The following is a 17682-nucleotide window of genomic DNA, read 5'->3' as shown; positions in this document are numbered from 1 at the left end:
AAAAGCAGTTCTGAGAGGAAAGTTTATAGCAATACAAGCCCACCTCAGGAAACAAGAAAAAGCTCAAATAAACAAGCTAACTTTGCATCTAAAGCAGCTCAAGAGAGAACAACAGACAAGACCTCAAGTTAGTAGAAGGAAAGAAATCATATAGACGAGAGCAGAAATCAATGAAATAGAAACAAAGAAAACCATAGAAAAGATCAATGAAATGAAAAGCTGGTTCTTTGAAAATATCAACAAAATGGATAAACCCCTAGCCAGACTTATCAAGCAAAAAAGAGCGAGGACTCAAATCAATAAAATTAGAAATGAAAAAGGAGAAGTAACAATGGATATCACAGAAATACAAAGGATAATAAGAAACTACTATATGCAAGAATACTCCAATAAAATGGAAAACCTAGAAGAAATGGACAAACTCTTAGAAAAGTACAATCTTCCAAGACTAAATGAAGATGAAATAGAGAAGATGAATGGACCCATCACAAGAACTGAAATTGAAACTTTGATTGAAAATCTTCCAACAAACAAAAGTTCAGGACCAGATGGCTTCACAGGCGAATTCTATCAAACATTTAGAGAAGAGCTAACACCTCTCCTTCTGAACCTATTTCAAAAAATTGCAGAGGAAGGGATACTCCCAAATTCATTCTATGAGGCCACCATCACCCTGATACCCAAACCAGACAGATTCCAAAAAAAAAAAAAAAAAGAAAAGAAAACTACAGGTCAATTTCACTGATGAACATCGATGCAAAAATCCTCAACAAAATACTAGCAAACTGGGAGTTCCCATCGTGGTGCAGTGGTTAACGAATCCGACTAGGAACCATGAGGTTGCGGGTTCGGTCCCTGCCCTTGCTCAGTGGGTTAATGATCCTGCGTTGCTGTGAGCTGTGGTGTAGTTTGCAGACGCGGCTCGGATCCAGCGTTGCTGTGGCTCTGGCGTAGGACAGTGGCTACAGCTCTGATTCGACCCCTAGCCTGGGAACCTCCATATGCCAGGGGAGCGGCCCAAGAAATGGCAAAAAGACAAAAAAAAATAAAATACTAGCAAACTGCATCCAACAATGCATTAAAAGGATTGTACATCATGATCAAGTGGGATTTATCCCAGAGATGCAAGTTTTATTCCATATCCACAAATCCATCAGTGTGATACACCACATTTACAAACTGAAGAATAAAAACCATGTTATCCTCTCCATAGACACGGAAAGCCATTGACAAAATCTAACACCCATTTCTTCAGAAAGTGGGCATAACCGTAACCTATGTCAACATGATAAAGGCCACATAAGACAAACCCACAGCGAACATCATTCTCAATGGTGAAAAGCTGAAAGAATTCCCACTGAGATCAGGAACAAGACAAGGATGTCTGCTCTTGCCACTACTCTTCAACATAGTTCTGGAAGTCCTACCCAGAGCAATCAGAGAAGTAAAAGAAATAAAAAGAATCCAAATTGGAAAGTAAGAAGTAAAACTATCCCTATTTGCAGATGACATAATACTATACCTAGAGAATCCTAAATACTCCTCCAGAAAACTGCTAGAGTTCATCCATGAATTTGGCAAAGTCACAGGATACAAAATTAATACACAGAAATTGATGGCATTTCTGTATACTAACAATGAAAGAGCAGAAAAGGAAATTAGGGAAATGATCCTGTTTATCATCACATCCAAAAGAATAAAATACCTGAGTAAACCTACCTAAAGAGACAAAAGATGTGTACTCTGAAAACTATAAGCCACTGATGAAAGAAATCAAAGATGACACAAATAGATGGAAAGATATACCAAGCTCATGGATTGGAAGAGTTAATATTATCAAAATGACTATACTACCTAAGGCAATCTACAGATTCAATGCAATCCCTATCAAATTACCAAAGACATTTTTCACAGAACTTGAACAAAATATGTTAAAGTTTGTTTGGAAGCAGAAAAGACCCAGAATAGCCAAAGACATCCTGAAAGAGAAAAACGGAGCTGGAGGAATCAGGCTCCCAGACTTCAGACTATACTAGAAAGCAACAATCATCGAAACAGTATGGTACTGGCACAAAGACAGAAACATAGATCGGTGGAACAAGATAGAAAGCCCAGAATTAAACCCACGCAACTACAGCCAACTCATCTATGACAAAGGAGGCAAGGATATACAAAGGAGAAAGGACAGCTTGTTCAATAAGTGGTTGTGGATAAACTGGACAGTGACATGTACAAGAATGAAATTAGAACACTTCATAACACCATACACAAAAGTAAACTCAAAATGGATTAAAGACCTAGATATAAGACCAGACACTCTAAAACTCTTAGAGGAAAACATAGGCCAAACACTGACATAAACCAACATCTTCTCAGATCCACCTCTTAGAGTAATGACAGTAAAAACAAAAATAAACAAATGGGACCTAATCAAACTTCAAAGTTTCTGCACAGGAAAGGAAACCCTAAACAACACAAAAAGATAACCCACAGAATGGGAAAAAATCTTTGCATGTGAATAGACTGACAAGGGATTAATCTTCAAAATTTATACACACCTTCTGTGATTCCATACCAAAAAAACAAACAAGCCTATCAAAAAATGGGCAGAAGACATAAACAGACATTTCTTCAAAGACATACAGATGGCCAAGAAACACATGAAAAGATGTTCAACATCACTCATTATTAGAGAGATGCAACTCAAAACCAAAATGAGGTACCACCTTCCACCAGCCAGAATCGCCATCATCAAAAAGTCTACAAACAATAAGTGAGGGAGAGGGTGTAGAGAAAAAAGAACCCTAGTACACTGTTGGTGGGATTGTAAATTGGTGCCACCACTGTGGAAAACAGTATGGAGACTCCTCAGGAAACTAAACATAGAACTACCATTTGATCCAGCAATCCCACTCTTGGGCATCTACCCAGAGAAAACCACGACTCACAAAGACACATGTACTCTGAAGTTCAGTGCAGCACTATTTGCAATAGCCAAAACATGGAAACAACCTAAATTTCCATCAACAGAGGAGTGGATCAAGAAGAGGTGGTACACATACACAATGGAATATTACTTGGCCATTAAAAAGAATGAAATACTAGCATTTTTAGCAACATGGACGGACCTAGAAACTATCATGCTAAATGATGTCAGCCGTACAATGAGACACCAACATACAATGCTTTCACTGACATGTGGAATCTGAAAAAAGGACAGACTGATCTTCTTTGCAGAACAGATGCTGACTCACAGACATCAAAGAACTTATGGTCTCCAGAGAAGACAAGTTTGGGGGGTGGGGGGATGTGCTTGGGCTGTGTGATGGAAATCCTGTGAAATCAGATTGTTATGATCATTATACAACTACAGATATGATAAATTCCTTTGAGTAATAAAAAAGAGATATAAAAATAATAAAAAATAAAACCACATGGTTTTGGTGTTCCCACTGTCGTACAGTGAGTTAATGATATGGCTTGTCTCTCTGGAGACACCCGTTTAATACCCAGCCTCTGGCAGCATGTTAAGGATCCTGCATTACTGAAGCTGCGGTATAAGTTAACATCACCTTTTAGATTCCAGGATTCCATCCCTGACTTGGCAACATACATGTATCAGGGAGGTAGTGATGGAAGCTTCTCAGGTCCTGTATACATGACTGGTGACTGGGTCACTGTACAGCAGAAATTGACACTAGACTGTAAATCAACTATACTCTAATAAAAATAAAAAAAGAATGCACCTAGCATCATGGAAAGTGTAGTGAAAGAATTAAAAGAGAGTATAATTTGTTACTTTAATATATAATACACACACACACACACACACACACACATGCACATATAGAAGCAAAGTTGGAAGAAATATTATCCTGATATAGAAAGATGAGCAGAACCTCAGGCATGGAAAATGACTATGTTACAGGAACAATAGCAAAACTTGATCAAATGTAAAGCAGTCAGAGTCAGAGAAGGTTGGAAATAATTAGGTTCATGTTTGAAATGATTTTCCTAATGAAATGTTTGGAAGAGGGGAATTCCCATCATGGCTCAGTGGTTAATGAACCCAACTAGTATCCATGAGGATGTGAGTTTGATCCCTGGCCTTGCTCAATGGGTTAAAGATCCAGCATTGCCATGAACTGTGGTGTAGGTTGCAGATGTGGCTGGGATCTGGCATGGCTGTGGTGTGGGGTGGTGGCTCCAGCTCTGATTTGACCTCAGCCTGGGAACCTCCTTATGCCTCGGGTGCAGTCCTAAAAAGACAGAAGACAAAAAAAAAAAAAATGGAGGAGCGTTGATTGAGAAATGTTAAATTACTAAATGTTGCTATGAGAAAGATGGGTTTTTCATTAGAACAAAAATTATAGATAATAGTTTTCTTAATCTTTTAATCCATTAATAAGCTGGGTGGGGATATTTAGTGATTTCCATAGTGTCTGAGAGAAAATCATAATTTGAGTAAAATAATCTTATTTTTTATAACACAGAATTGCCTCTGTCTTCACAAAATTTATCCCACAAACACAAATAAGACCCTCTTCAAAGAAAATTAGCACCTCTTACAGTTGCAAAAAGAAGTAGAACATGTCCAGATGATAACAATGAATAATTGGCTGAGAAGGGCTATTCAAATGAGTTATAGAAAATAAAATAACCCAGGTAAGAAATCAACTGATAAAGAATTTGAACATTTTCCTGCAGGTAATGTTGGACCATTATGAATAGTTTTTCTTCTAGGACATCAATGCCTTCTGACTGTATTTGGGAATTGGAGAGTGTATGCAATCATATTCTATGGAGAGCCTGGTGGAAAGTCTGATCTATCATGGAAGAACTGTTTGCATAAACACCAACTTAATTGCAAATAAGAACATTCAACTAGCAATTAGATGTTAAGAGGGAAAAGAAATATTCTCAGGAGGAAGAAGTGACTATTTCCTTCATAAACATACTTGCTCTTTAAAAGCAAGTGTACTTCTTGATTAAAAATCTTACAGATCATAAACAACTTAATACTTTAAAGTATTATAAATACTTATCAATAAGAAGCTATATCAGCCAAATCGAAAAGTGGTAAATATCTTGATATTATTTTGTATTTCATGATAATTTTATTAATTTAATGATTAAGATTCAATAAATTATATCATACAACTAAACTCATGAATATGGGCCAGAATTGTATTCATTATTTAAATTACCAGGATTTAAGGTAGATTTCTGACTTTTAGAATTAAAAAGTTAATGTGATGAAAGCATTTAAAAATATATACATTTCTAATTTGTATATTGTTAATAATGATAAAGATGTTAAGTTTATTCATTTTAAGAAATAACGTATTAAGAGAACTATACTCAAAGGAGATTTATTGCATTTAAGTTAATTAAATATTTTACTATATTCATGATAAAGTAAATGTTGCCATTATGGGTAAAAGATTTCTATGCGAATGAATAACCTCTTATTAGTGGTTGTCCTTCTGTTGCGGATTTTGTGAAGCATTTCTTTCTTTCAAATTATAATCTCCTGAAAAAGAACATTTGGTTCAACTTTCGTAGCCCATGTTCTAGTATTGTTTATGGCACCCAAACAAATCAGGTCGTACACAGAGAGGGTGCTAGACAGAGTATTGACTACTTTGGTGAACTTCTTATTTATTGATCTTACTTTTTCCTAGAAACAATTAATTTTGGCTTGAAATAAAGCACTATTTCCAAATATTATTAATAATTAAAGCAGTTAAAGGCCGAAAGTTATGTTTCTTAAGCAATGCAATCTACTTTAATTCAGAAGATTAGAATAAGTATTGCTGGAAACATATGCTGTTGAAAATTTTTAAAAAATTGGCTTTTATATTCTTATAGGTTTAATCATCTCTTCTTGCTTATTGGAAAATACCAATTCTAATTGTAATTTCTATTTTTAATTTAATTCAGAAGCATCTATGGAGTAACATATTGAGGCAGAGCCTTGTCCTGTATTCTTTATAGATTGAATCATTGCATGTAGTGTCAAGGGTAGAAAAGACATATAAATAGTCAGTGGAATATTGTGTTAGATGTTATAGGGTGGATATCATGTTACGGACCAGATTGACTGGTAAAGAAAATCATGAAAGTGGTCAACTAATGGCTGAATTTCAGCTTTGACCAAAAGAAATATGTCATCTGCATACTCCCTTCTCATATCATAATTTAAATTAAAATACCTAGGCATTTGGATCATAATGGTATAATTAAAATGCAGATCTAACATGGAACATAATTTCAGCAACTTATTTATTGCACTGATTTTTTTTCTGCAGATGAGTTTATAGCTCCTGGTTTCACATCAAATCTCCCAGAATCACAGAACACAAGTCTTACAAAGTAACTAAGAATTTATCACAACCAAAACCCATGTCTTGATCCAATTATAAAAGAAGAAAATGCAGTCAAGAAATGTAAATCTACAGAGAGAAAATAATTTGAAAATTACAGAAACGAATCTTACAATCATGATGGAATTTGTTCTCTTGGGCTTTTCTGATATTCCCCAATTTCACTGGTTTCTTTTTGGGGGTTTCTTAGTCATCTATTTGATTATCCTTTTGGGGAATGGCATCATTATTCTAATAACAAAAGTAGATGCCACTCTTCAGAACCCCATGTATTTTTTCATCAGTAATTTTTCCTTCCTAGAAATCTGTTATGTATCGGTCACTCTTCCCAGGATGCTCATGGACCTTTGGACCCAGAAAGGAACTATTTCTTTTTTAACCTGTGCTACACAAATGTGTTTTTTCCTTATGCTGGGAGTCACAGAATGTTTCCTTCTGGCGGTGATGGCCTATGACCGCTATGTGGCCATTTGTAACCCATTACATTATCCTTTAGTCATGAACCACAAGGTCTGTGTCCAGCTGGTGGTTGCCTCCTGGATCAGTGGGTTTCCAGTCCAGATAGGACAAACATGCCAGATTTTCTCTCTCCCCTTTTGTGGTTCTAACCAAATCAATCACTTCTTCTGTGATATCCCCCCATTATTGCAGCTGGCTTGTGGAGATATCTTTGTGAATATTATTTGTCACTCTTCCTTTTCTGTTGATTCTTGGATTCTATGTCAAAATTATCTCTACCATCTCGAAGTTGCCATCAAAAACAGGACGAACCAAAGCCTTTTCCACTTGCTCTTCCCATATCATTGTCGTATTTTTATTCTATGGATCAGCCACTGTCACCTATTTAAAACCTAAATCTCATCAGTATGAAGGAATAGACAAACTGCTCTCTCTACTTTACACAATTTTGACCCCAACATTTAATCCTATGATATACAGTCTGAGGAACAAAGACGTTAAAAGGCAATGAGAAAATTTCTTCCCAAATTATCAGCATTGTGAGACATTTGAAATAACACAAATTATTCTTTCATGTATTTAATTTATATATAGACTTAATTGAAATCTACTTTTCAGTAATGTTCTCAAATTTTTAGTAAGATAAAATGTAATTTCCTTTTAGTAGAACCTTATGTCCTCAGTTATGGCAGTTGTGTTTATTTACCTTTAAAAGTAAGACGTTATTTACAATGTTTTAGTTTTAAAGATCAGTTTTCCCCTTCATTGTAAACTAGTGAATAGAGACATGTAACTAAACCAGATGATGTGATATGCAGTATGGTCTATGATTGAAATTATGCCATTTTTCTATTTTATTAATGCCTTTCTCTATACCACAATAGCATTATTAAAGAAACAGAACACTTTTAGATGCAACGGAGTCATTACTAAGTGATTCCTTCACAGGAAATAAAAAAGCCTGAATACATAAGGATATAAGTATAAGAAGTAATAATACAAATAATTTATGTGTAATATGATGTTTACAGCATAACTATTTTCTAAGCAAAAAAGGGAAATGAATGTTCATATTGAGAAATATTTTATAAATATTATGTATAATATAATAGAAAATTAGAGAGTCATTAATCATGTTAATAATAAATCATTTCTTCTTGTATCCATTTTTTTGTCATCCTTCCTAGACTGACTCTTGATTTATCTATATGATTACCTTTGGCCAAGGGAACATTAATATACAAGAATATCACTTCACCATTCCAACTTGTCCTCTCCAACAATGGAAATATTTCCATCCCGGTGGCAAAAAAGTCCAACTAGACTCCTGACAATGAAAGAGCACATAGAAAGAGACCAAAGGTCATATACAAATGATATAAAGATGGAATAAAATTTCAACTGATTTACAAAGGGCTACTTAAAGTTTTGGGATCTATTATACAGATGTCTCTCTTGTTCTCTAAACTGTATGTTATTCTTAGACTTTAAAAATTTCCCAGTATCTTTCTATTCTGAATCTGCATTTCAGTTGTTTTGGAATGCCCATACATGATAGATTTTCTAGTTGCTTTATATATGGACATTTCCTTCACAATATGAGTCTCCTCTGAAATAAAAGTCTCTGTGCTGAGTAATATAGATCACATTTGGAAAGGTCATTCAGTAATCATAAAAGGCATAAAGCACACACATTATTAAATATTGAAAATTAGGATAAAAATATATGACCAAAGTGTTTAATCTATAACTCCCAGCACAATAATTTATGTATCTTTTTAAAGTGTTCATCAAGATAGACCAAAATCAGCACCAATTAAAAAAAAGAATATTAAAAAACAATCCAGAATATATCCTCCAGCCACAATGGAATTAAATTTCAATTTCATTATTTTGTGAGGGTCAGGGAATGGTGAAGGGGGAGAGGATGAGAACATTTCTAGGTATGATAGGTACCGTCTTGTCTGAGATGATGGTTTCACTGGTGTGTACACATACAAGTTACATCAAATCGTAAGCTTCAGATATGCAGTTATTATTATGCTTCAGTTACACATTGACAAAATGTTAAGAACTATTTAAAATTGAAAAAGAAACTTCAGTAAAAGAAAACAAAAAAAATCTCTTCTTATCAGTGTTGATCTACCAGCAATGTCAAACAAACATTTTCACCTGCAGTTACATGATACCAGTGGAAATTTCATATTAGAAATAAACTAAAGAAACATAAAATATGGTAAGTATAAGTCTAAACATCAAATATCATATATTTCTTTTAATTTATTTGAGTACACATGTGTCTTTAAGGAAAACATCTTAACTTTTTTTTTAGGGCCTACACCTGTGGCATATGGAAGTTCCCAGGCTAGGGGCTGAATTAGAGCTACAACTGCTGGCCTTTGTCACAGCTATAGCAATGCCAGATCCAAGCTGTGTCTGTGACCTACACGCCAGCTCACAGTAACAACAGATCCTTAACCCACTGAGCAAGGCCAGGGATATAACTCACATCCTCATGGATACTAGTAGGGTTTGTGAGTCACTGAGCCACAATAGGAACTCCCGTTTTTACCATGTTAATCATATGATACCAGTTCATAATAGGTATCTCAGGTTTATGGTAACTTTCTGGATAATGGTCAAGGGTTCAGTGTCTACTTAGACCCAGTGGCAGGAAGAGCTTACTGTTAAGAAGAAGAGTATTTATCCACAGAGGATGAAAGGGTCTTGCTCTAAAATCCTAAGGGCTTGAGCTATAATCTCCTTTAAGGGCTTTGCAAAAGGCTTCAAATAGCATCCCTATCTGCCATGAACACTTTGAGTACCATTGGGTCTACAGAAACATATGGACCAAGTGATAGAGAAGCTTTCACAGGAGCCTGGACCTGTTGCAAAGCATTCTCTGCTCTGGGCTCCAATCAAAACTAGAAGTTTGTTGGGTCCCTTGGTAAATGGGCCATAGGAACACACTCCAATATGTTGCCTCCAAAATTCAGACAGGCCTACTAGAAGTTATGCCTCTATCTTTGTTGTAGAAGATGCCTGATGCAACAACTCATTTTTCTTTTTTTATTAATCAAGGCATAGTTGATTTACAATGTTTTCCCAACATCTGCTGTACAACAAAGTGACCCAGTCATACATTTATATAAATGTGTACATTCTCAGTTGTCATTTTAAAAGAGATCCCAACACGCTGCATATCATTGGCCCTCTAGAAATTTCAGAGGTAGAAGGCCCCTGAAATCTAGTTGGATTTATTTTCCATCCTGTGATAGGAAAAAACTTTACCAGTAACAAGAGTAGTTGCTACTTCTTGCTTACTAGCACCAATCAGCATCATGCCATCAGTATAATGGACAAATATTATGCTTTTTAGGAGGGATAGGTGATTAAGAGCTCTGCAAACTAAATTATGACACATAGAATCAAAGAATTTATACACCCCTGGAGGTGAGAGAGTGAAGGTGTATTACTGCAATTGCTTGTCTTACTAACAGAAAACAAATAGTTTCTGGTGGGCCTCAAAGACAAGTGTGGAGAAGATAATTACCTCCAGATCAGGGTCCATGGTATGAGATCTTTTGCTCAAGCAATGAAACCACATCTGGTTCATCAGCTTCGAATGAAGACACCACTTGGTTAAGCTTATGATAATCCCTATTGCCCTTCAACACCTCTCTTCTGTACCAGTCGAATAGGAGAGTTAAATGGGAACATATTGAGAAGATACCTGCATCTTTTAAGTCCTTGCCAGTGGCACTAATCTCAGCAATGCCTCTAGGAATGTGCTACTGCTTTTGATATACCATGTTCCTATGCATGGTCAGTTCTCATGGTTTCTATTTTTATTTTCCCATCATAATACCCCTCACTCCACAGTTCAGGTAACGAATGTGGGGAGTCTGTCAACTGCAAAGTGTGTCTATTCCATTATGCATTCTGGAACTGGGAAAACAAGCACAAGATGGATTCAGGGATTCACTGGGCTCACTGTGAGACAGATCTGAGCTAAAACTCTAACAATCACTTGACCTGCATAAAGTTCTACTCTGACTAGAAGGCCATAGTGATATTTTGGGTCTCTACTGGAATCAATGTCAGTTCAGCATCAGTTTTCAGTAGTTCCAGAAAATCGTGATTATTTCCTTTCCCCAGTGCAGGAACCCTGGAAAAATCTTTAGGTCCCTTTGGGAAGGGTTGGGGTAAATATTACAAATATAAATTTTTGGGTATTTTACTAGGTGCTTCCTTAAGGGGCACCTTTCATCAAAAGGATTATGGGTCTGTAAACTGGTTCAAATCTGGGAATTAAGGACCCATGACTACCTATTTTAATGACTTCAGTTAGACTTTGGTTCATTTGATCTGAAACTTTTCTGCTTATACAGATCAAGTAAGAATTTAATAGGTTTCCTATCTATTTTACTTCTAAGAAAACCGGGATTAAATAGCCAAAGCCATAGGTCTGTGTGAATCAAACTATTCTGATTCTGCTGTCCATTACAGTAACAAAGACCACATTACTTTTTTTTTTTTTTTTGGCTGCACCTGTGGCATGTGGAAGTTCCTGGGCCAGGGATTGAACTCACATCACAGCTCTAACCAGAGCCACAGTGGTGACAACACTGGATCCTTAACATGCTGAGTCACAGGGGAACACAAATGACCACCTTACTTTTGAGAGTTGGGTGCTGCCAGGTGGCTTCTACCTTTCTGGGATCCAGTTCAAATCACTACGTTTAGAATTCCCAGTTTAGCAGCTGTGACCTTTGTAAGATCTGGCCTATGGAAAAGACCAATCATGATATCTTCAAGAATGCTGGGGCTCCCTTCGCAAATGTATGTCTCACCTTGCTAGTGAAAGGCATGTCTTTTGCACACTCCCAGTGTGACTGAATAGATCTTAAATGAGGAATGCACTATAACATCCCAGCCTCCTTAAGACTTTGAGTCACTTTCCCTATATTAAACCAAGGCAGGTTAGCCATTACCAATTAGCTCACCTTTTGCTCCCTGTTTAGCCAACTAACCAAGCAAACCTATTAGAGTTCTTTTTAACTCTGCCATCGGCAACATGAAAGAAGAATCTTGGCTTAGAAGACCCCTAGCAATAAATTTGCTCTGATTTAACATTATATTCTCTCCACCATTGTCCCTCACCCTCAATAGCCACAAATGTTCCTCATATTACTGTCTACATAAATTAGAGAAATAAGTTCTTTGCAAGAGTAGCATACCTCTACATGAGTCACACTTCATACCTCACCTTTATGGGCTTTGTAGGACTCCTGTGTAGTTATAGGTCTAGAAGGAAAGAAGGGTGTTGGGGGTGGGTCCTGATGAGAATCAGTATTGAATTGCACAATGACTGCCTCAGAAGAGGCCTTAACACTCCCCTTGGCCAGTACAGAGTTATCTGTGTTATCTTTAGAATTATCTCCAACAAAATGATCAGAATGGTAACACTATATCTATTGGCCAGATAGACTGATCAAAATTTAGAGGATCGATATCCCAACTTCATCAGGGACTTCTCACATGTTCTTGTTACAATTTTAAGGATTCCTTTCATTCTACAATCACAGTGCCCTCATTTTAATAGTAGATAGTCTGTGAGGATGGTGATTCTGCATTGCATTTTCAGAAAACTTATTTCTGCCACTACTAGAGATAAGTGCAGGCAATGAAACTTTGAAGACATTTATGTAGCTCTCAAGTTGGGCAGTTGAAGCCATGAGATTATACTTTCCATTCCCTAATTTGCCCAATGATGTTAGAAGCAACAAATCAATCTTGTTATATTAATTAGCCAGATTAAAAATGTGTGAAAATATCATACACTTAGCCACCCCGATCCTTGATCCTTCTACTTTATTACAAGTAACCAATTGTAATAATTGAATAGCTCTATTGTCAGACCACACCACAGACTATCAGTGAAGACTACTAGAATATTACTAGAAATCATCATTGGTGTCTTTAGATAATACTAATGCTTAATCATCTTAGGCATCCAGTTCCAGAGATGCCAGAACACATTTATATAATTAATCCTTAAAATTCGGATTCCCTACAGCTATTCTCAGTAGCAAAGTCTGCATTAGTCAGGGTTCTCAAGAAAAGCAGAACCAATAGAACTGAGTCAAAGCTGAGTCAGAGCCAGTAGGGAAACCCATGAAGATTCCTAAGTTTAAATATGATCTTGATAAATGCTAATTCCTAGTGTCTGTACACTTGGAAGTAATATAGAGTGGGTTTAGTGGACATGTTGACTGAACAAATGAAAGCAAAAGAAATGTATCCTCTCAAACAGCATGGTCATGACACCAGGAATTTGAACACGGAATCTGTGGTCTCTGAATTAAAGGCTGGGATTCATTTGCTGCAAATGTGTAGATGTAAGGATGACACAGGGTTATATAATCTGGAGCCAGATGCCAATGACTCCATGCAAAGTGGATTGGGAATACATGAGCTGTGATATTGCTATAGATGAGATAATTGCTTATCAGATATAATTGTAAAGTAACTTATACTTGCACTGGAGCCTGTCCAACGTGAGATATATGGGGATGAAAGTTAACAGTTTACATGATTTAACGTGAAGATTACATGTGAATATTCCTCTGCATATGTTCGCATGCAAGCATGGAACCTGTGTGTGCCTCTGTGTGTGTGTGTGTATTTGTGTTTGTATACTTGCAAATAAATCCAATACTTGCAGGCTGAATTCTTAGGCCCCAATAACTCAGAATGTAACTGTATTTGGAGATAGAGTCTTTGAAGAGGCAATTAAGTGAACAAGATGGCTTTAGGGTGGGTCTAGGCAATGTAACTACTGATTTTGTAAGAAGAGATTCAGGCACATAAATTCAGAGAACAAATGATAACTTGATGACAGAGAGTGAGGATGCCATCAAGAAATGAAGAAAAGAAGCATCAGAAGAAATTAGTGCTGCCCTTACACTGACTTCAGATATATAGATTCCAGAACAGTGAGAAAATATAATTGTTATTTATTTATTTAATTTTATTTATTTTATTTTAATTTTTGTCTTTTTGCCTTTTCTCGAGCCACTCCCACTGCATATGGAGGTTCCTAGGCTAGGGGTCGAATCGGAGCTGTAGCCACTGGCCTAGGCCAGAGCCACAGCAATGCGGGATCCGAGCCACGTCTGCAACCCACACCACACAGCTCATGGCAACGCTGGATCCTTAACCCACTGAGCAAGGGCAGAGATCGAGACTGCAACCTCATGGTTCCTAGTTGGATAAGTTAACTGCTGTGCCATGAAGGGAACTCCCAAAATTCTGTTATTTAAACAAAAAAATTCTGTTCTTTAAACAATCTGTCTATGGTACTTTGTTATGTCAGCCCTAGCAAACTAATATTTCCAGTATTAGCATATATACATATATATGTATACATGTGCATGTATTTGCGTATTTACATATGTATGTGTCTGTATGTGTGTGTGTGTATATAAAACTGCATAGGAGTTCCCACTTTAGTGCAGTGGGTTAAGGATCCCACTCAGTGGCTCAGGTTACTGCAGGGATTTGGGTTTTATCCCTGGCCTGGCATGATGGGTTAAAGAATTAAACATTGTCACAGCTGCTATGTAGATTGCAGCTACCACTCAGGTTTGACCTCTGTCTCAGGATCCTCCTTATGCTTGGTGTGACCAAACAACAAAAAAAGCCTCCATAGGTAGTAGGTTGGCTATGATCTTTATTTTAAAATATACAAGAAGGACAGGAAGACATTCATAAACTTAAAGAAAACAAATAATTTAATTATAACTTTTTGATATGAAGACAATAAGCATGTTTCAATTTCTTTCAATTTTATGTTTAATGTGAAAAATATACTTTATTAGCAAATCATTTTTTTCCCAAACACTCTCTTCACTGCCTCTTTTACATCCTTGTTCCTCAAACTATAGATGATGGGATTCAGCATGGGAATCACAATAGTATAAAACACAGACACTATCATGTCATGATCCAAGGCATAGCTGGAATTTGGTCTCACGTACATGAAAAGAACAGTACCATGAAAAATTGACACTCCAGTTAGATGAGAGCCACATGTAGAGAAGACTTTTCTTCTCCCTTCAGCGGAATGCATCCTCAGAATGGCTGACAGAATGAAACCGTAAGAGACCAGGACAATCGATATAGTGGATATCCCAATAGAGCCAGAAAAGTAGAAGACAAGAAGCTGGTTTGTGTGAGTGTCAGTGCAGGAAAGAGCAAGGAGTGGAGGGATGTCACAGAAGACATGTCTAATTTCATTAGATGCACAGAAGGATAGGCTAAAAGTAGCCACTGTGTGTAAAGCACCATGCAAGATGCCACCAATGTAGCAGAAGATTATAAGTGGCACATAGACTCTGGGTGACATTCTAACTGAATATAGGAGGGGCCTGTAGATGGCTTCATAGCGATCATATGCCATTGCAGCCAAGATAAAGCATTCTGTGGTCCCAAAAGTGAGAAAGAGAAACATCTGTGCTGCACATCCAAGATAGGAAATAGTTTTATTCTCTGATAGGAAATTGACCAACATTTTAGGGGTGATAACTGAGGAATAGCAAGCATCCAAGAATGATAAGGCACTAAGAAAATAGTACATAGGGTTGTGGAGCCGAGAATCGATGATGACCAATAAAACCAATCCCAAATTTCCTATCAGAGTAAAAAAGATAGATTGCTAGAAATAGGAAAAATAGGAAAACTTGCAGCTCAAAATCATCTGTAAAGCCTATCAATATAAACATGGTGACATCAGTCATATTTTTCATCTGAACTGCTGTATAAATCCATGTCTGATGGCAACCCTGACATTTCAGTTATTAAGTTCTAAAGGCAGTATCCAGCAAAAATAGAGTCCACTCAATTACAAACTCATGTTTGTTTCCTAGAAGGGTAGATTGAAATTCCTTGCAGTGAAGAATGGACAGTGATCATAAAGTTGAGTCCAAGTGGATGCATTATGCTGTATAAATAAATTAAAGAAATTATTTCATTTTGTTATTGGTTAAATACATCATGTTAAAAATAGTGTCAATTTATGTACATTAGATTTAATTTCCAATATATTAGTTTACTACATTTTTCATATCACATCATATTAAATTCACAAAGAAAAATGAATATAGGAATTTTTAATCCAAAAATATTATAATAGAAAATACACATCTGAATGCTAATCCTAGATTTTCTACAACATGCATACAATTTACCATTAGTAAAATGGAGTAAATACTCTTATATCATAAGATTGTATTGAACATAATCAATGCGAAAATTATTTAACTTTAAAATGTCCTAGATTATTGGTTTTTATTTTTCAACTTGTCATAGTGCAGGGAGCCGAGGAGATGCAAGAGGCCAAGGAAGGGAACTAGCTTGATGGCACAGCTCGGAGGGCAGGTTTAGAAATACGGAAAAGGGCTTACCTGGTGGCACAGTTCCGAGGGCAAGCTCTAAAAACAATGAGGCTCACCTGCTAACCCGACAGCAATGGCAACAACAACAAAATGAAGGCTTTGCACAACAGTGCAAGAATAAAAGTCGCTTCTTGGAAAAAGCAGTCTTTCCTGTTATTAACTTATTATTCAGCCTTTCCTGTTATTTGGTATTCTTTGTTATTTTCCTATATTGTGACTCAATAAAGTTGGAACAACAAAAAATTGGAACAGTAATAAAATAATAAGAGCTTCACCTTGGTGGAATTCCCCCTATTCAGATCTAATGTAGGTAAAAACAAAGTATTTGTTAGTTTGTTACAAGTAAAAATAGGTCTCAGAGGTAGGTAATTGTGGAATGTATAATAGGTTAGAATAGGTTAGACATACATTATTCTTGATGGAAAAAACATAATAATAATCTTGCTTTTAATGAATTTTGTAGGAAGCTTTTACGTTTTAGGAAATTAAGTTCCTTTGATATAAAAAAATATTTTCTCATACTGTCCCCAGACCATAATTCTTTGAAGTTAGTACCCCAAGCTTTAATCTAAAAAATGAGTTTTTGTAAATGTCAAATTTTTGTGCTTGTGACCTTTCTAGTTATTAAAGATTAGCTTAAAGCAATAAAGGGTGGTACTTGCTAAGAGTAACCACAAAACGTTTTGTACCAAATCACCTTATTTTCATATAATGTTTTTTTCGCATGATGTTTTGTACCCATTATAGTTTTACATGATGCATTGTATCTGTCAGTTTTAATTAAAATTCTTAGGACACAGTGTATATCTACTGTACCATGTAGTCTAAAATTTAACCTTTAAAAATATGATCTAAGCACTGTGATGTAAGTTACAGTTAAGCTGTCTATATAAACTGCTACCCATGCTAATAAAATTTGAGCAGTCCAGTGCCCTGAAAGAAGGGACAAAGAGGCTGTCTCCATGTGCATCCGCCAACACTGTCTATCCCCACAGGAACACCCTGGCTGCTGGAGCTGGACTCTGGTATCATATGAGACAGGCCTTTGCAATCAAATCATTTTATGTCCTCTATTCTGGTTATGATCTCATTTCATTAGTATTTCTGGGTGTGGTGAATGGACTTTATTCCGTAGATAAATGTACCAAGTTTGCAAACAATGCAGATTATTGTTTTATTGTTGTTTTGGTTTGATTCTTTGTTTAATAACTTTGCTTCTTGAAACACATAAAAGTACATTGTAAACTTTTGGCCTCTGCAGTTTATTTTATGGTTATAGGTTGTCAATTTTTTGTTATTGTTGTTGTTGCTTTTAAGGGCTGCACCTGTGGCATATTTGAGGTTCCCAGGCTAAGGGTCAAATTGGAGCTACAGCCATC

General features: G+C 36.3%; 2 pseudogenes; one reads left to right on the top strand and one right to left on the bottom strand.

The window, feature by feature from the left end:
* Window positions 1–6497: 6497 nt before the first annotated feature.
* LOC125120683 (olfactory receptor 10AG1-like) lies at window positions 6498–7388 on the top strand (annotated as a pseudogene).
* Window positions 7389–14724: 7336 nt separating this feature from the next.
* LOC125121082 (olfactory receptor 5T1-like) lies at window positions 14725–15698 on the bottom strand (annotated as a pseudogene).
* Between the last annotated feature and the right edge of the window lie 1984 nt (window positions 15699–17682).

This window comes from Phacochoerus africanus, chromosome 2 (genome assembly GCF_016906955.1).
Source record: "Phacochoerus africanus isolate WHEZ1 chromosome 2, ROS_Pafr_v1, whole genome shotgun sequence".
NCBI lineage: Eukaryota > Metazoa > Chordata > Mammalia > Artiodactyla > Suidae > Phacochoerus > Phacochoerus africanus.
Note: the sequence above shows the minus strand (reverse complement) of the source record. Positions and strands in the feature narration are given on the sequence as shown.